This window comes from Castor canadensis, chromosome 2, assembly GCF_047511655.1.
Source record: "Castor canadensis chromosome 2, mCasCan1.hap1v2, whole genome shotgun sequence".
In the NCBI taxonomy this organism is placed as follows: Eukaryota; Metazoa; Chordata; class Mammalia; order Rodentia; family Castoridae; genus Castor; species Castor canadensis.
In genome coordinates, this window is record NC_133387.1 from 159,693,979 (window position 1) to 159,714,252 (window position 20,274).

The following is a 20,274-nucleotide window of genomic DNA, read 5'->3' on the forward strand; positions in this document are numbered from 1 at the left end:
ATCCCACAGGACGAGAAACTCCAGGCCCTCCTTTGAGAGGCCTCAGCATGACCTTGGGCAAGGCAGATCCCCTCTCTGGCCTATTTCCTCATCTGCAGAGCAGGGTGGTTTGAGAGAACTGGATAAGCAAGCCAGGAAGGAGCTGGCACCTGATGCCCTCCTTCCCGCAGGTAGCCACCAGAAGCCACCGTCCTGCTCTCCAGTGCTGTGGAGGGCAGGATGCCCCCCTAGATTTCCTCCTCCTCCACCTGAGCTCAGTCCACTGCCGAAAGCACCAGGGACAAGCCAAGCAGCCTTCTGTCTGGGTGGGCACAAATCAAAGCAGGAAGCTTTGGGGTTGGTGTCTTCTTTGGCATTTGAAGTATCATTCATTATGTATTAAGTGTGTGAAAAGAGAAGACATCAGTAGCCTATAGGATGTATTTGCATAGTAACAGAGGATTGATTAGACTGAGGGCTGCTGGGATCCAGGTCCCACAGAATTGCTGGGGCTGTAAATTATGGCCACAAAATCTCTGTGATGGTAAATAATGGTGTCCCAATTGCTGACAGGACTGTCAGTGTCTGCTGATGAGAGCCAGTGGTCCTCAGCCAGGAGGGGAGGCAGTGCAGGGCCTCATCCGTAATGCAGGGACCCTGGTTTTTCTGGGTGGGCCAACCCCAGTCCCAGCTGAGCCAGAAACACCTACCCGCCTATCTGCAGCAGCTCCAGAGAAAGACTGGAAGCTGCTTCCCAAACCTGGATTCGGCCACCAGTTCTTCTGCAGGTCCCCCTGGGAGGACGATGCTGGAATAAAAAAGAAAATGCTGCTTCTCCAACTGCAGGCTGCACCCCTTTTAATGACCAGCTGGGAGGCCTGGAGCAAAGCCACTCTTGCTGCCTGCCAGGGAGATGAAGGCCATCAAAACCTGCAGCCAGCCTAGAAGCCCACCTGTGGCCCAGAGCATCAGGGACGATTGTCCCCCGAGCAGTGGGGACAGTGCTAAGTGCTTACTATGTGCCAGGCCATCCAGTGCATGGATTAACAGCTGCCAGTGTGGAAGGTGCTACCATCACCTCCACTGTACAGGTGGGGAAACTGAGGCACCAATTGCTATCTCCTAAATATCAGCATTGATTGGTCCCTCACCTCCTTCAGGGGTGACTTAGAGGTCCCCTTTTCGTTGAGACCCTCCCTAACCTCTACTTCTAACTGCAGCCCACCCTGCCACCACTCCCCCCTCCCTCTCCTGCTTTTCCTATATCACTTGTCACTTTTGACTGTACTGTCAGTTCTTGCTTTATTGCATGTATGGCCTGCCATTCCCCAGAGAATGTAAGCACCACAGGGGAGGGGCACTGCTGTATCCCCAACAGCCAGAACTGGCACATGGCAGGTGCTCCGCAAATCTTCACTGAACCAGGTAATGTTGACTCACTTGGCCAAGGTCCCCCAGCTTTTACACAGCAGAGCTGGGTTCAAATCCAGACACTCTGGTGTCTGACTCAGTCTCTGAATGACACACCCCACCAGGAAAGACATTCTCTCTGATTAAGACTTGTGTGGGTATCATGGCAAATGAGATGTTATCAGCAATGGTGAGCCCTGAGCCTTGCCCACTGTCCTGAACCAAGATTGGAACTCCAGGATTCTGGGCGCATCCCCCATCTGACTCTGCAGGCAAAACTTGCACACCTGACAGAGGACCCTTTGCAAACAACACACCTGCTCAAGAACTGTCCATGGCTCCCACTGCCTGCAGGTGAGGCCCAGACTCCAGCACCTGCCCCAATGATAGAGGAATGAATTGATTAATGGGGGCTGGATCAGACCCTACACTTACAAGCCTCCCCAGATTTGCTGAGCCCCGCCTGCCTCCCAGGCCATCCGCTAATTTCTCAGTGGAGGGCCAGACCTCCACTGCTAGGGTCCGATCTGACACTGAGGCTGTCCCTGCAGCCCCAGAGTGAGACCCAGCTGTGGCTCAGCCTCCATCGCACACACTCAGAATCCACACCAGTTCTGCACCCAGCTCCCTGCTCCGGACCTTGGGAGGTGCTAGATTCACTTCTGGACCCAGAGGAGGCGTCATGCCACAGCGGGAGGGGCTGGCTGTTCTTCTCCAGTGGCTTTTAGAAGGGTCAGGTGAAGGGAGTTAGTACTTCACGGGAGGACGTGGACCAGTGGAGACCAAAGAGCTGGCAGAAAAGTCCTTCTACGTCCATATTGTGTCCTGAGTCTCAAGGTTCCACTCGGCCTAATGGGGGCATAGCTCAGGTCTAAGCAACCAGCTTCCTTTTCACCCCAAGCTGTGGTTGGCTGGCATTTGCCTTCCCTCTGCCTCGCCTCTCTCATGACCCTTGTCCTGTCCCTCTCTGCCCTCAGTTGGCTCCCTGCCCCCCAATAGAGCACCAGCATGAACTCTTGTCTCAAGCTCTGTTTTCTGAAGAACCCAAGGTCTGCTCAGCCATGGATGGCCCTAGGGCCTTGCTCAGGTAAGGATGCAGAAGAGAAGATGGCTCACTTGACCTTAAGAAGGAGTCAAGAGCCAGGCTGGGCACCAATGGCTCACACCTATAATCCTGGCTACTCAGGATGCACAGAGCAGGAGGATCATGGTTCAAAGCCAGCCCAGGCAAATAGTTCAAGAGACCCGATCTCCAAAAACCCAACACACAAAAAAAGGACTGGTAGAGTGGCTCAAAGTGTAGGCCCTGAGTTCAAACCCCAGTACCACAAGAAAGAAAGAAAGAAGAAGAAGGAGATGAGATCCTGTGAGATCCTGCTGACCCTTCCTCAAGGGACATCAGGGACCTGGATCCTTGGGACACAAACAAGTATTCTCCTGTGTCCCTAGCTGCCTTTGCACCCAAGAGAAGACGAAAGCAGCTCAAGTCCCCCACAAGTGGACTTCCTAACAGCATGAAGTCTGTTGCCTGTCAACAGTCTGAGGGGCTTCTGATAAGCATTTACACTAGAGTATAAAAGTCATACCACGAATGTCTGCTGTCTAACAAGCCTTATGGAGACTGACAATGCTAACTTTCCCTGTCTTTTCGGTCCAGGACACCAAGCTAAACCCTTTTGCCCTCCTTGTTCCTTTGGTCTGCACAAATGTACCTGTGTTCAAATGGAGTGCTGTGAACATTCCATTTTCACATTGGAAATTTCCGACTCGGACCAGAGAGCTAACTTGGCAAAACCACACAGCTAGAAAGTGGCAGAGCCAAGACTCAAATCCACATCCAAAGAGGGAATGTAGAGCCCAGTGACAGCCCACAAGAAAGGGACCATTGGGGTACCACCTTCCTGGGGAAGCTTTTGAGACATCTTCTGTGACATCAGAAATATTAGCTATGTCAGGAGTTGAAAAGGAAAAGCCACTCACAGTCTCCTTTGTTTCCCACAGATCAGCCCAGACCCACAGCGGACAGGTAGCAGGACCGAGACTTCCCAGGTGGCCCTTCTTTTCCCTTTCCAGAGGTAAGTCAGGGACTGGAGACAAAGACAGCAACCCGGTTGACCGAGCTTGTCCTGGACCTGTCCTCTTGGAACCTGAGCAGAACCATCACCAAGGGATGGGAAAGGCTCTCCATCACTGTCTCCTCTGGACTCCACCCAGAGTCACTGCTCCTCCTGGCCTGGGGGCTCCACTTGGGGTCACTGCTCCTCCTGGTCCAGGGGCTCCATCTGGAGTCAGGCCTCTGCTCCACAGCCTGAGGAGCTCCTAGGCTTCTCTCCTGCCCCGGGCCCCAATTCTAGGAGGGAGGCCTGAACCAGAAAGAATAAAAGAAATGAGGAAAAAAAACTTAATATAATGACCTTCAAGAATAGCAACTGCATTTTACCTTGAAAACTGCAGGACTGGAAGCAGAATCTGCGTAGACAATGCAAATGAGATGCAAACATGAATGCAAATGACCAGGGCCTGCAGAAGCTTTCCCACGCCTGGTGTGCTCCAGAGGGAGGTAGAGGAAAGCCGGCAGAGGGCAATTAGGAGAGGCTCCTTGCAGGGTGGGAGGAGGAGGAAGGGGACACCTTAGAGACAGGTCCAGGGCTCCTGTGCACTGTGAAGCTTCCCAACCCTAGAGAGATCTGGTCATGCTGAGCCTGTGATGTGCACACACACACACACACACACACACACACACACAGCGCTCATGTAGACACACAGACCCTCAAAGACAAACGCCCATTCCTGTACACAGACATAAACACACAGTCCCATCTCTATCCACACCACTACACTCAGGGTAAATGGAGACACCCATACAGACACACAGAGACACAAGCAGAGGCCAGGTGGAGACACAAACACAGGTGCACACACATCCAGGCTAAGCCTATGCAGCCAGTCCCACAAATTGATATAGACAAGAGAGAAATTGGAACAGCTAATTTGTGCCCAGCATGGTACAAGAACTTCAAGCCTTCATTTAATCTTCAGGAACCAACGTTAAAGAAGTAGGGCTGAGTTGGACGCTGTGGAGCAGGCCTTGTCAGTCCACCTGAGATCAGGAGGACCATGGTTCCAGGCCAGTCCAGGCAAAAAATGTTCACAAGACCCCCATCACAACAGGAGAAAAGCTGGGTGTGGTGGCATGTGCCTGTCAGCCTAACTGTGGTGGGACTGTAAAATAGGATGGAAGTCCAGGCTGGCCTGAGCAAAAAGTGAGACCCTATCTCCAAAATAACCAAAGCAAAAATGGCTGGAGGTATGGCTGAAACGGTAGAACACCTCCTAGCAAGCACCAAGCCCTGAGTTCAAAACCTCAATACTGCCAAAAAAAAAAAGTATGGCTGATGAATGAATACTTGCAGGCAAAGGAAAAGGAGGCCCAATGTGAACAAGGAGTCTAAGCTTACCTGACAGCAGCAACAGAGAGATCAAACTTTTTGTGCAGTGCTGAGGATCAAAGCCAGAGTGTTGCATCTGAGAGGCAAGTGCTCTACCTCTGAGCTACAGCTCCAGCCCCAGGCCAAGACCTAACTTTTCTGTTTTGCTTTGTTTTGTTTTGAGACAGGGTCTCACTATATAGCCAGGCTGACCTGAAATTCGTAATCCTCCTGAGTCAGCCTCCCAAGCACAGGGATCCACAGGCGGGCATCCCTCAGCAGCCACACACCTAACTTTTGATGCTGTAGCCTTCCCCTCTGCCCTCTCCCAAGGACCCTTCCTCATCCACAGCAGGCCACAATGACGACCTCTCTAGCAGGTTTTCCACCCATCTGCTTCCTCTCTGTCACCTTGTCATCTCTGTGGCTGGGGGCATGCAGAGATGCACCTCACATCAATTCTGGTCTACGAAAAAATCTAATTTGGAAATCTGAAGGAAGAAGGAAACCATTTATTTCAATCCAAATGGGATACAAGACAGGATTTTTAGCAGCCACCTGTCTCTGGGTGAACGTTCATAATAGGAGAATGACTCTTTCCCCAAAAGTATACAAACTTGAAATGCCACCCTGCCCACCCACTCCCACACACAAACACAAAAAGAAATGTGCGTTCAGAGCAAAGAATGAATAAGCCTTTCTGTTTCCTGCCATTAACTCACGGTCCCTTCGGGCAAGTCACCCACCTCCCAAGTCTCCCTGTCCTCATTTGCTCATGACAGGCAGGACAAGCTAGTCCCCAAGGCAGTTTCTCCCTCTCTCCACCTTGTGTGCCCTGACAGTGGCCCCATGGTGGCCCCCAAAACTATCTCGACCCTAGGACTCACTGATAATGCTGGGATCCAAGAGGAGCTAACACCTGGGCCCCGGCCAGGGAAACAGAAAGAGGTCAGCGCGAGATTCGCCCATCGCCCCTGGGCCTCTGGCCTGCCAACCCAAGCCCCTCTCCAACCACCTGTACCTGCAAGAGGTTAAAAGGGATGCCAGCTGGGAGCGACCTCAGAACACAGGCCTTGATTACCACAGCACACCTGGGGGGGGTTGCAAAATGCCAGACTGCTGGTTTTAAGAGTAGTTTAAAGCCTTCAGACTCCCTTTCCAAATTAATATTCATGGAGGCTGGCATGCCATTTATTTGCATATGTAGATTATTGCTCATCCTCTGCAGGGGGGAAAAAGTTCTGGGGTGTTTTTATTTATTGTATTTATTTTCAGCTTGGATGATAAAGCAGGCAGGTCAGCAGACACAGGAAGGGCAGGTTCAAGGGCAGGAAGGGGCTTAAAATAATTGTTGCTCTGAGGAGAGGGAGCTCCTAGGTACACAGGGGTACAATCGCCACGTGAACCCAAAAATCCAACTCCAGCACCGCCATCCCAGGCCAGGAAGCCTGCCCCTCATGAAGCCTCTGGAGTGTTAGATGGGAGACAGGCCATTAGCTCAGGGCAGTGACCCAGGGACAGTCCCTTGAACTCCCCCAATGACCCGCTTTACAAATGAGTTGCTGTAAAACACAAACCAGAAAACAAATGTGTCCCCAAAGAAGGAACTGTGAAGCCCTGGCAGGAGCACCCCTTGTCACTGAATCACACCCCATTCCTCCCAGGCACCTCTGGGGAAGGGCCACACTCTATCCACCTGTGACCAAAACCTTCCAGGCCCTTAGGACCTTATCCAGCCTCTGCTGCTCTTCCTGCCTTCACCCGCCTTTCTTTACTGACAGGACTTAGCTCTCCACCAGAAGTTGAGAGTCCACTGTGAGAATCTAGAGGTTCCTGGACTGTCTCAAAGTCCCAGGGACACAGCGTGGGACCCAGTGGGACAGAAGGAAACAGACTGGGAGAACAGAGCACGGAGTGAACATGAACAAGGGCTTGCACCAGCGCCCCCTGCTGGCTGAACTGGCGTGGCACCTGCCTGTCCTCTGCAAAAGCCACCAGAGCCCCACTTCCCAGGCCTGTGACAAAGTGAGCTAAAACAGTTCCTAAAACATACCCAAAGTGATGGTCCAATATAGGCAACATTCATAAAATTTGCTCCCTTCTCCCAACTGAGGTTAAGGAAAAGAGGCTGATTTTTCAGGTGAATAATCTATTCCTATGATTTATAATTCAATAATTACCCTTTGAATTTTTGAATTTCCTGACACACACAAGGCACTGGGTTCGATCCCCAATACCACAAAAAAAAGAAAAGAAAAAAAGCACTATGCATCATTTGCTGACCACAGCGCTAGATACAAAGGACCCCCCACACCCCACCTCAGATGTCGGTATCCTACATCAATTGGGAAAGAGTAGGATGGTCCCATAAAATGCTAAGCAGTGACACCAGCAGCACGAAATTAAGCAAGGGATCTGCGGTGTGGCAATCATGGCTCCAGAAGCTCAGAGGAGGACAGACTGATGCTTCCAGGTCCCTGTGGGTGCAGTGGCCGGGGAGGCTCTACCGAGGCCACAGCTCTGGGTGCTTTGGGCTCAGCACGGAGAAGGGCAGGGCTCAAAGGCGGGGGAGCCGTGGTGCTGAGTCCTCAGGTAATGACGCAAGGCAGTGTGGGGACGCCTAATGTCTTCTTGGGGGTTTGGGCCCCATCCAGTGAGTACTGTGGGGAAAACCATGTTGGGGTAAGACTTGAAGGGGAACAGAAGGAAAACACCCTGGCTGCTGGACAGAGGCCCCAGAGCAACAGAATGGGTCTGCACCCATGGCTTCAGGACTGCCACCTCCACACTCGCATCTGTGGCCTGTCCCCTACACACCACTCGGGAGGGCACATCTCCCTAGGCAGCCATGCCCAGAGGATGGCAGAGCAGAAAGCTATTGCCATCACCCAGTGTGACAAAGGGGATTTCTCAGGCCAAAAAGAGGAACATGTCCAAGAAGCATGGTAAAGACAGAAGGAACTCGGTGTCTGAATGTAACAAGCAGGGGCTGTGGGGAGTGGGGCGTCAAAAGGTGCTGTAAAGGTTTGGAGCCCAAGCACTGGGAAGATGGGGCTGCCACCAATAAAAATGAAGTCTGTGGGAGGGAAAATGGTTTGAGAAATGGAGAAACACAGATTTCATGATGGCAGCCAGGCAGCACACACTGCCACTACTAATAATATATAAGCCAGGCCTGGTGGTGCACACCTGTAATCCCAGCACTCAGAAGATGAAGGCAGGAGGATCTCAAGTTCAAGAAAGCCTGAGCTACGCAGTGAGACTTTGTCTCCAAAGAACAAAATAATAATAATAATATCCAACCAGCAGCTAAAACATGGTCTGAGAGGTGAGGACCAATGGGCCGTGGAGGACGGAAACCAGGAGATCAGGACTGGGGCACAGTAAACATGGGCCGCCTTCAAAACCACGCTGGTTGGTGTTGACCATATCAGGACCATATCTGGAGCATCAAAGCTGATATGCTTTCAGAAGTAAGATCTTATTCTGAACTAATAGTTCCATTTTACCACTGAGAAAGCAAAGCAACAGTGAACTGGGCAGATGAGCTTATAACAACCTATACTTTAATGCTTGAGTTCCAGGATGTGCCATGAACCACCATCTCCAGGAAGCCTTCCCTGACTACTGTGGCTCCCACTTATGTCACACTCCTCATACAATGGCTGGTGTGCAAGTCATAATTAGGTATTCTCTGGTCCTTCTCTCTGACTCTTTCATAGTCTAGATGGCCTAATCCTCCCATGTCTCCTGTGCAAGTTCTCTGAGGTCTAAGCTCAAATCCCCAAATAAACTTATGCTTCTCCTATAACAATCTAGTGTAATTACTGAGCTAATTCAGGTTTATCTTCTGAATAAATCCCATGGTACAGATGGGCAAACTAAGGCACAATGAAATACTTGGCTCAGGGTCATAGGGCTTAAAAGGAGTGGAGAGAGAATTGAGACCCAGGTTTGGACTCCATAACCAGCTGACACTATTGATTGCTCCTTTCTCCTTAACAACCCCCAATCAAGATTGTTCTAGGCCAATAGGATCATCTTTTTCCCTTGCCTGTGGTTAGTTTAGGCATGACATGTGATTCACAGTTCCAGTCAATTCTGGGAAAGGTTCCCCTCCTGCCTTTTCTGCCTGTGCACAAGATTGTGAGGGAGAAACACCCTGAACTGTTGCAACCACCTTGTGACCTTGAGAACAAGGGAAGATGCAAAGCACCTGGATCTTTGATGATTTTATTGAACCACTAAAAGAAATGACCTTGGAGCAGAAATAGCAGACCTCTTGTTTTCAGAGATATTAAGGTCCTTATTGTTTCAGCCAGTGGAGTTCAGGTTGGCTGCTGCTTGCAGTCCTGATACCCACTCCACTCAAGGGCCCTTGTCACTCTAGACACCTCAGCTAACTGTGGTGGGAGGTAAATAACAAGTAAAAGACCTGCTCTCTCCCCTCATTGTTCCCTCCCAAGGTTGGACATTCAGTTAAGTGTTCCCTCTATATTTCATGAACTGATCCTCCCCTTCCTCCCAGATGCCAGGGGTCAGGCACCCTCTTCCCTTTCCTAAGCCTTACTGGGCCATCTCAAGTTTCTGTCTCACGCTTGACTGTGGTCTCAACCTGCCTTCTCCAGATCTTCCTCCACCTCTGAGGATCCAACTAAAAGCAAGGTACTTGGGCTTAGCCCAGGAAGACCATCAGCAAAATGCCGCACTCCTAAATATTTGTTCTTTGAAATGTCTTTCTCAATTAGATCTCACCCAAATGTTTGAAAGTCAGGCTGAATTCCAACTTCCTGCTCCAGAACAGACATGTTGGGCCTGCATAATTACTGCAGCTGGCTTTATTTGCTATAAAAACATGGATTTTTGCTCCTTCTCGACTGTAAAATAATCAATAAATAGAATCCAGATGAAAAATGCCAGCGTTTAGGAGAACAACTCTTTTATGATTCTTGTCTTTGGGGCCTAATTAACACATTGGGGATAAGGTGGCTGTTGGATTTACCCCTTAGCTAAGTTGAAACAGATGTCCTCCCCCGTCGCTGAACACAGCTTGGCATCAGAAGTCCAGGTGAGATAGACAGACAGACAGACAGTTTTGAAACATTTTGAAATGCTCAACCAGATCTGTGGGCCTGTGATCTGGACCTCCCCCAGCCTCTCTGTTCACACCAGCTCTTCAATCTTTCTTCCCTAAGAACACCTCGCATGGTAACCGTCAAATGAAACACAGCTGGTCCCATTAGCAGGCGAAGCAATCACTCTGACTTTCTTTTCTTTAATGCCTTTTTGGACAATGACCACCCCGGCCATGAAAGTTTCATGAGGGGCTCTCTTAGTGGATGACACCTTTTCTGTTGCAACACCGCTCTAATAAACCCCCACAGAGCCACAGGGCACTGAGTCTACATCCAACACAAGACACCTATTTATTCCCTAATTATACAGCAATATGTCCTCTGTGTGTGTGCTGATGAAGATAAAATATTCCTTTAATTCTATGGCCACCTGAAGGGTGAGGAAGAGGTGACTGTACACAGGCGAGTCCTAGGACTCCCCAGAGCTAAATCACAGCCTTTGTTCTAGGCACCCTCCTGCCACAGTCTCCAAAAAAATCGCTCACTCTCCCCTGTTGCACCACACTGGTTCTCAAAGTTTGTTCCCTAGAGTGAGAGAACTGATTACAAATGCAAACTCCAGACCCACTGAACCAGAAACTCTTGAGGATGGGGCCTGGGAATCTAGGAGGCTGAAGGCTGAGAACTACTAGTCTACCAAAGAGGAAGAAGAGCATCTTTTTAAAGTGAATCAGACTTGAGGTACATCTAGATTTTATAGGTCTGAATCTACAGACTTAGCCTCCATTTACCTGTCTGTACAATGGGGCTCCAGAGCTCACCAAGCAACTGTGGAGGCTGAAGTTTAAAGGGCACATGGTTACCTGGCACCGGTCTCTATGGATACCTAGCAAGATCGCAGTTGCCAACACTCACCAGCTCCCTCCTGCCATGCTCTGACTGACAGAGGCTCTGCAGAGCAGTTCTCCAATACACATCCAAGGTCATCAATGCAGATGCCTTGGGTCACCCCTCACAACCAGAAGCAGAGGACATGGAAGCCCACAGAATCTCCAAATTGCATAGCAGCCAGCCTTAACCATTTTACCACCAGAGGGGAAGATGGTCTTCCCCATGCTGCCTCACCTCAGCGCTTCCTCAGGGAATCTTTGTGTATTTTCCTGCACCCTACAATCAGGCTGCAAGCCTGGGGAGCACAGGGCCTAGAATGTCAGCACCAGGAGGTACCGGACTCTCCCTGTCTGATTCCTGGCTGTAGTTCCAGGGCCCTCACAGAAGCCTGGAACAAAGCATGCACCCCAAGCTATTTGGTAGCTAAATGTTCCTAGTACAGTAAAAGCCCTGCCCATAGTGAGTTCACAGCACTGTGGTATACAGAGTAAGTTGGGGCTAGGAAAGGGCAAAGAAAAACCGAAATCCCAGAGGACAGTGAGAAACATGAAAAGAAGAAAGCCAGATAATTTCCCAGCTGAAGGCACAGCCCTTGAGTCCAGGTGCTGACTTGAGGCCAAGTGCTCACCCTTCATCTAGAAATAGCAGACCTCAGGGCCAGAGGCACAGCTTGCGTTCTCGTTGACCCTGACTCTGATGTCCTCGAGCAGTCAAATGGCTCCCCCTAGCGCCCAAGCCCTGGGGCCCCACACCTCCCTCCCCCACTGCAAATCTACCCACGGCTGACTTCCAAATCTGCCTTCTCAAGGAAGAACCGGGTTTCACCCGAGGACACCTATGCTCACTCCTTGGCTCCAGAGCAATGGCTGTGCCTTCCGTGTGGCTCACACACTATAGATGAGCCAGGTCTGCTGGCTCCACTTACCCCAGCCCCAGTGCAGACACAGGCCAGGTATACAACCAACTATCATCTAAGTGGTTCATGCAGGGAGATGCTGAAGGCAGAGCACCTGACAAGAAAACCCAGAGAGAGATCTGCCTCCTGCCTGGAGCCTCACGTTACATCCAGCCCTCCAACTGTGCAGGTCTGCAGGGGCCTGACGGGGAACGCGTGCCTGCAAAGAAAGGGACATAAATTGGGAGTTTGGAGACCTGGTTTACTTTCCTTCCACCCTCAGCCAGCTCTAAGCCAGTCCTTTCACTGTCCCTGGGCCTCAGTCTGCTGATCTGTGGAACGGGAGAAAGAGGTGAGGGCTGCAGTTGTAGACTTCAAATTCCTAGCGGCTTAAACATGTGGGAGGGAGCACAGACAAGCGCTGGTGCGTGCTCAGCAGCGGACATTGGCGGGGAAGTTGAAGAGGATGGAGTGCTATGGGATGCCCTGGGGCATCGGGAGAGTAACCCTCTACAAAGTTCCCAGCTTTTGGTCCCACTAAACCTGCGTTAAACCTCTCGAGAGACTCTCCGGGACCACACTCCAACAAAGAGGGCTGCGAGGCCGGTCCACTCGCTCGGAGAAGCCGCACGGGTCGGCGATTCCGGCCTCCGGAAGAGAAAGGAACGTGGTCCCTGCAGCCTCGGACAGCCCCGGCCGGCCTTGCGCGCCGCCACCTGGCAGACCTTAACCCCAGTTTCCCCGGCAGCGGGCGGGAGGGGCGCTGGTGCCCGGAACCGGTACCCTGGCCAGAGCAAGCTGTGATGGCGCGGAGCCCAAACCTTCCCCAGAGGCCTCCTCGCACCGCCGGAGGACCTGCTGCATCCACTCCCGGTGGCACGGAGAGCGGAGAATCCCGGAGCAGAGACCAGCTGTCCCTCGCTAAAGGACTCGACCACCCCGCGGGGCGGCGGAGCAGCCTCGAGGCGCGGACCGGGACGCATCCGGGTCCGGTAGAAAGCACCGGGTCGAGGGCTCCGGGAACGATCGCGCCGACGCTCCGCGCTCCCGCGTCGGGAAGGATGATGGCTCCGTCACAGTCGCGGAGCTACACGCCCGCAAGAAACGATTCTGCCTATTTTCAAGTCGCATTTTTTTTTAACAAAGTAGGAAAACCAAGTCCTGGAGGAAAGCAGCTGAGCTGGGCAGCTTTCAGGGGTCACCACGACCACCCTTTTCCCCACCACCAACACTACCGCCCACCGCAGGGCGACAAGTTGGGAACTTCGGCACCGCGACCCAGGAGCTCACTGGGAGTCACTCGTTTCTCTTTTAACTTTGGGAGCTGGGGTCGCCACCGAGGGCAGGAAGAATGTCCGGGAAGCCACCACAATGCTGCCCGGCGTCCTGGATTCCCGGAAGAGAGAAAATGAGGTGTACATGTGCGGCTTCGAGGAGCGCGTGGCGCCGGCCGGGGCTTGGCAGCCGCGAGGCGCACCACAAGCCATGGCTGGGAACCTGCGCGCAGCCCCGCAGGCTCTGCGGCCGGACCCCGGGCGGGAGCGCGTCCGTGCGGGGCGTCCAGCCCGAGCACCCTGGGCTCTTCAGGGGCCGAGGTCCCCGATTTTCCAGGGCTAGCCGGCGCCCTCCCGGGTCACCGCGCCGCTCCGCTGCTAGCGGGTCTTCCCCGCACGTGGAGGCGCGGCTGGCGCTGCGCCCTGACTGCGGCCGGAGGAGCGCGCCTGCCCACGCCGGGGCGCTCCGCGTCCTGCCGGACCCCTGGCGCTCCCGCGAGCCCCGGCGTTCACCTTCTCCCCGCGCCAAACTCGGCTCCCGGAGCCCGGACCCGGACAGGCCAGCCGCGGATCCACGGAGCTGGTGGAAAGTTAGTCTCGGGGCTGCGAAAACCCCTCCCCGGGACTAGAACCCACGCCCCCGGCCCCCTTGCGCCTCCAGGGCCCCGAAGCTCAGGGGTCCTCGAGGACCCCACCCAGCCACCTACCTACTTCCGCGGCCCGTCCCGGGCTCGACCAGCCGGTCGAGCGGTCGTGTCCTCCGGAGCCCGCGCCGCACCAGATCGCCCGGCCAGGAGCGGGAGCTGCGAGCCGCCCAAAGCCGCGCGGCGGGCGGCGGGCACGGCGAGCGAGTGAGCCAGAGAGCGAGCGGCTGGAGCCGCGGCGAACGCTGCTGCCAAGCCAGCCCCCACCCGCTCCGTCCCTCGGCCCCGCCCTCCTCCCGCCCGCCCTCCTCCTGCTCGCAGCTCCCTCCCTCTGCTATCCCCCCACCCCTTCTCCCTCGTCGGTCCTTTCAGACCCTGCTCCCTCGCGCGCTCGCTCGCTCCCGGCTCGCTCTTTCTCCTTTCTCTGGCTCTTCCGCTTTCCTGTGGATTCCTTTTTCTCTGATTCATCCCTCTCCAGCATCTCTTCTCACCCCCGTCCCCCTTTCATTCTTTTGCTCGCCCACCTTCCTCTATTTCTTTTCTGTTCCCCTTCTACCCTTGCGTCTTTACGCCTCGTTCTCAGCCCTACTCTCCCTTCCCCTCCCAGTGGATCCGAGTGGCCTGCGCGCCTCCTCCTTCTGGAAGCTCCGAATGGGAGGGTACACCTGGGATCCGAGGGGACCCAGGGGCACCCTCCAGTCCGTGCTTTTAGCAGGCCGAGGACGGAGGGGGACCGGCCAGGGCTGGAGACTGAGACTGGAGACAGGGGCTCGAGAAACATCTGAACTGGGAAAAAGGCAAGACAGCAAAGAACTCAGAATGTCAAGATTCAAGCCCGGCTGAGCCGCACCTGGTGACATGTGGAAACTGAGGCCCGAAAGTCAGGAGGTGGACTCCAGAGGCGGGGCCTAGACCCCAGACGCTCCCACAGCAGGGGACTGGGCTCCCCGACGCGGGAAATGCGAGGGTGACAGAGGCCAGGGGGCTGTTGCCAGGCTGTGCCTGCCCCTGCGCCCAAGGCCAAGGGAAAGAAGACTTCTCTCCCCTGGCGACAGTACCTTAGGCCCGCGGATGCCCTACAGCACTCCTGTAGTCCAGGCGAGGGGACCTTCTGCAACTGGGAGTAAGGCAGGGCGCCCCTTCTCCTCCACCCCTATACATCTCCAAGAAATGCCGGACTTACTCCCGCTTACCCGGTTGGGAGGGACGGCAGGGTCTTCTCCAACGCGGTTTGTCTCCTTTTCTCCTTGAACTAAAACAGGAATGAGGTGGCCCACACTTGGGAAAGGTGGCTGCACTCAGCTGGGGAGCAATTTTGTGAATAAAGCAGTCTGAGGCTTTGGGACACCGTCTCTGTGTTTCCAGCACCTAGCTCTCCTGGCCAAGGCCTCCATTTCTGACTCATAGGGCTCCCCTCTTCCCTAGGACCCTCCCCTTTTCAGCCCAGGGGGATTCAGAGGAGAGAGATGGGATCCCCTTTCCCATGGACCCCACTCTGTGGCCCTGCTTTAAGATAGGATGAGTATTTTCCTAGCTTCACCCTTAACTACTGGGGTCACAGTTTATTTCCTTCTTTGGTACCAACCGGAAGTAGACTTCCAGCCAGCTTGGGGGAATGGGTCAACTTTGGGTATGGCTTCACACGAAGCCATACAAATTAAATGAATAAGCCATGCCTAGGTCTCTGTTATTCGTGCCACATAACCACTGGTCAAGGTGGCTCTGGGTAAGGCAGGTGAAGTACCTAGGGCACATTTAAGGAGACTCTCACTCTCAGCGTGGTGCAAGAGCAGAGCCACTACCCAACAGTGAATGCCTCCTTAAATCCCTCACCCTAGAACCTTCCTGCCACATACTGTCCCTACCAACAACACTTAGGACTGCCCTTAACTAGCTGTCCCTCCAGCGTTCAGCTCCCCACCAGACAATGGAGAGGGTACATTAGAGGATGCAGGGGAGCTCTGCTCTTCGGGCTGCCTTGATGCTGAGTTGATAGACGTGTTTGAACTGCTATGACCTCAGTTTTCTTGTCTGTAAAATGGGAATTATAGCAGTACTGTGCGCTCTGTGAGAACTAAACCAAATAATCCTCTGGAGAGCCGTTGCAGGCACACAACAGTAGCACTTCATAGCCGTTAGCAATTAATATGGCACGAGGTTAAGTTTGTATCTTTTCTTCCTCTTCGCTTTCCCATTTGAGTTATGAGCTCCACTCTCGCTGTGCCTCCTACCCTCACCTCTATGTGGTGGTCGTCATTTATAATTCTCACACTTTACCTTCGGCAGGTTTGGGGAGTTGGACAGGGCTTCCTGGATAACCATTGCAAGAGCAATGCTCAGGAAGCAGCCCCTCCCCCTCCCTGCCTCCCACACTCACACACTGCCAGCCTGGAATTGTGTGTCTAAGGATTGCTGGGGAGCACCTGGTTTGCTGCCATCCTCTAAAAAGCCACATGGATCTATAAAGCTGTACCTTCCCCACCCAGATGGCAGGTCTCCAAGGACACACGTCCCAACAGAGCCAGAAACACTTTTAGCAAACATCTCTGAGAGTCAGCCCGGGGTCAGGTTGGAACCCAGAATCCTCATCATTCACTAGCCAGTCCCTGTGAGAGCCCACTTATGGGAGGCCCTGCTCTGCATATCCTGCTGCTGGGTCCAGGCCCAACTCAGATACAACACATTTCAGGCTGTACCACTCACCTAAGGCATAATCTGAGCCAAAGTCCACTGCTCTGAGCTTGAAATCCTCTTGTCAAAAAGCTTATACTCACCTGAGTATGGTGGCCTACATTCGAAACCTCAGCATTCAGGAGACCCAGGCAGGAGGTTAGCAAATTTGAGGCCAGCCTGGACTACACAGCAAGACCCCGTCTCAAAAAATGTTTTAATATAATAAATAAGTAAAAGCTTACACTGTACCCAGGGCAAGAGGATAGAAAAAGAGGAATATAGTGAGGTGGCAGAGAGAAGCCTGGAATCAGATGCCCAAATTCAAGTCATTGGCCCCCTCACCGTCACCTGTGTGACCACAAGCATGTGCATTTCTGCTCTCTGCACACTTTAGCTTAGACAGGGCTGGGGAGTGAGGAGACCAGGAAGCTGGTTGCACCATGCTGGGAGGATGTCCTCCTTCTTAGGAATAAAAAGGCTAGGGAGGGAAGGAGGTCCAAGCCTCAGGCCACATTGCAGCCACTTCCCCCCCACACACACACAGGTGTTGGGAGGGGCTTCCCATCCTTTCTCTTCCCTCTCCCACCTTTTCTTGCTAGGGATTACTTTTTCCCTCTGTCTTCCTACAGAGCCCTGGCTCAAAGCCCCTCTGTGGGTTCCACGGAAGACTTCCAGGGATGGCTGGATTTGAGTGAAAGAAAGATTTCAAAATTTGTAGGTTCTTTTAAATTCTTCAGGCAGAACGTGAAACAGGCAGGCTTGAGCGTGAATGTCTGTCTCCCTGCTACTCACTCAGGTATTTGGAGCCCTTCTGTGTCTCAGCTACTGCCAGATTTATTGCAAAACCTAACCTAGGGCCTGGCCTTTTTAAATTAATAGCTAAAATATTTACAACTTATTAATAAGGGTCACTCGTGGTATCATTTAAGCCTCACTACAATCCAACATAGCAAGCATTATCATTCCCTTTTACTGAAGGGGGACCCAAGTGACCAACAGAATAACATCTAAAGCTATGTGACCAACTCAGAACCTGAATTTGAACTCAAGCATCTCAAAGCTCTTTCCGAGAGGCTCCGTGTCTTGCACTGCAGTGCTGAGACTAGAGTGAGGACCAAGGGCCAAACCCTAAGACACACTCATGTCAGAAGCTGACCCATAAGCACAACCCTGGGAGAAAGTAATCTGCGGAAGCCACCTTCAATTATAGGGGACAGTAGGACCCCTGTGGTCCTAACCATTGACAAAGAGCAGAGAAGAAAGCATGGAACAAGCAGGGTCTAAGGTAAATGACCAGTGTCACACCTGCTCACATACACGCACTGAGACATGCACCCCACGCGCATCCACGGATATAAGCACATACAATCCCACTCCATGCACAAACTACTGAGAGATAACAACCCAACACACCCCCACACACACCACCATGGCCCAAAATGCTCATGCACACATAGGATACAATTTCTGCACTCCGCTAAAAACAGCAAGGGACGCCAGGCATGGTAATGCATGCCTGTAATCCCCACACTTGGGAAGCTGAGGCAAGGGAATCATGAATTTGAGGCTAGTCCGAGCTATATAGCCATATCCTGTCTCAAAATGCACCAAAAAACAGTAAAGGAGGGGAGGACCAAAGGAAGTGGAGCTTTTTATGAATGCACAACCACCAATCGAAGTCTCGATTAACTTGGTTGTATTTATTAAATCATGTTCAATATTTAACAACTCTGAAAATGGATCGAATATTTAATGAGATTGGTGGAGATTATTTGTGTATAAGCATCAGAAGTGTCAATTGCTTTGAATTGAGAATTTAGTCTGTGACTCATTCTCAGAAACCAGTGCTGGATTCTCCCTTCCACATTTTCCCGAGTTTATTTAAATGACAGGTTATCATAATGACATTATTACATATTATTTATCATGATGCCTCACTATTATAACAGAGATTATTATGCAACCCCAGAAAATCTAGACAACACTGAATTTCCTTACACTCAGGCAAACTTGGATCGGGTCTCTGGACCCCTTCTTCCACGTTTATCAGAAAATGGGACCAAATATGACACAGGGAAATACATTCTGTCTAAGCCCTGGTCCCCCCACAGGCACAAGATGACCTAGAAGCAACTTACATGGTATAGCTTGGCCAGGACCATTTGGTCCAAGGTCAGAAATTTCTGGATCATTTTTACAGAAATAAGGATCGAATGCAAGACACAGATTTCAGAGGCATCCCAGGGATTCAGGAAAGCCTGTGACAGATTTGAGATTCTGGGAATCAAGGAATGAATTTGACATCTCCATATGTGTGGATTTCATGTAAGTTATAGTTATATGCTAATGATGCTGTCTGGCTAATAAGTAATTATCAAATGTGGTTTGTTAGAGGCCAAGTTAAGTCATTGAAAATAGTCTGTCTGCCAGAGCAGGCTGCAGCTCAGTGGGATATAAACTGCTTACTCACAAAAGAGAACAACCGCCTTCCCCATCAAATTACTCCTTTTGCTGACACACCTTTGTCACTTTCTGAGCAAATGTAAATGAATGCCATCAAAAGAGAGATAATTGATGACAAAACCAGAAAGTAGAGAGCAGCCTTCTGACCGAAGTCAGTGCAGTTGCACTCTCAATACGGTTTTCATTTTATTTCCAACAAAAACTTGGAAAAATTTTACCTCTGAACACTTTCCATCTAACATCTAGGATCCCAGGATGTCAGGAGACCAACACATTCTCCCCACCTTTACTAATCTAATGCCACACCATCGTCCTATCATATCCCATCATGCCGAGCCCCTGATGCCACCTCTGCTCTTCTCAGAGCCTGATGGCTTTTCCCATTCTTTTTCAAGCTTGGTAAACTCCAGTCTCAGCCTTTAAAACTCTGATTGGCCAGGCGCCAGTGACTCATGCGTATAATCCTAGCTACTCTGGAGGCAGAGATCAAGAGAATCACAGTTGGAAGCCAGCCCTGACAAATAATTTGTGAGACCCTATCTCAAAAAAAACCCATCACAAAAAACCCTTCACCTCAAGATGAAAGCCCTAAGTTCAGACCCCAGTACTGCAAAAAAAAAAAAAAAACCTCTAATTATCAGTAAATCTTCCTTAGCCTCTCACCCTACCTGCTTACTTACCTTAATCAAATTTCACACTTCAGAATGGTTATGTGTTTACAGGCCTACCTGCCCCCATCGGACAGTGAACTCCATAAAGCTCTTTCAATATCCAGAGTCTTGCACCGTGCCAAGTCTAATAATGGATGGACTGATGGGCCCAAGGATAGACGGGTGGACAGGTGGGTGGGCGGATCGATGGATGGACGGATAGACTTAGACATAAAGGCACATGGGAGGAGGCAGCGATCAGGATAAAGGTTCAAGGCCAGCATGGGCAAATCAGTTAGTGGACCCCATAGTCCCAGCTGCTTGAGAGGCTTAGGCAGGAGGATCCAGTTCTGAGGCCAGCCCCAGGAAAAACTCCAGACCTATCAAAAAAAAAAAAATCAATAAAGTAAAAAAGGGCTGGGGTTGTGGTACTTGTGCCAGAAGACTTGCCTTGCAAGTGTGAGGCCCTGAGTTCGAACCTCAGAACTGCCAATAAATAAACACAAATGAAAATAAAAACATAAAGACAAGTGGGTTTTGCCTGTGACTTCTTATCCTTTGGTTAGTATCCATCACCATGCTGGGGCAGTGGTCATCTTATTTTCCAGGAAGTTCATTCTTAGTTTCAAATCAAATATCATTTCTCTCTCTCTCTCTCTCTCTCTCTCTCTGGTGGCACTGGGGTTTGAACTCAGGGCCTCATGCTTACTAGGCAGGCACTCCACTATTTGAGCCTTTCCACCAGCCCTCACATGAAAATTTCAAAGACAATAAAGCCATCACCCTCATGATTATCCAATAATCCATATTTTCATTCAACAAACACTTATGAACTTGTTTTCAGTTTTGGGTTTTTTGGGGGGGTTTTTTTTGGTAGCACTGAGGTTTGAAC

The 20,274-nt window shown here is 51.5% G+C and overlaps 1 protein-coding gene across 15 annotated transcripts in view; it reads right to left on the reverse strand.

Moving 5' to 3' along the window:
* Positions 1–20,274, reverse strand: part of Megf11 (multiple EGF like domains 11) — a 338,852-nt gene that overhangs the window by 311,427 nt on the left and 7,151 nt on the right. For 14 of the 15 annotated variants that reach the window (XM_074066252.1, XM_074066260.1, XM_074066262.1 and 11 more), the window contains exon 1: positions 13,660–13,794. The exons of the other annotated variant lie outside the window; for it this stretch is intronic. The gene's annotated coding sequence lies outside the window, so the exon portion shown is untranslated. Of the gene's footprint in view, positions 1–13,659; positions 13,795–20,274 lie in introns of those variants that run through there. 15 annotated transcript variants of the gene reach the window in all.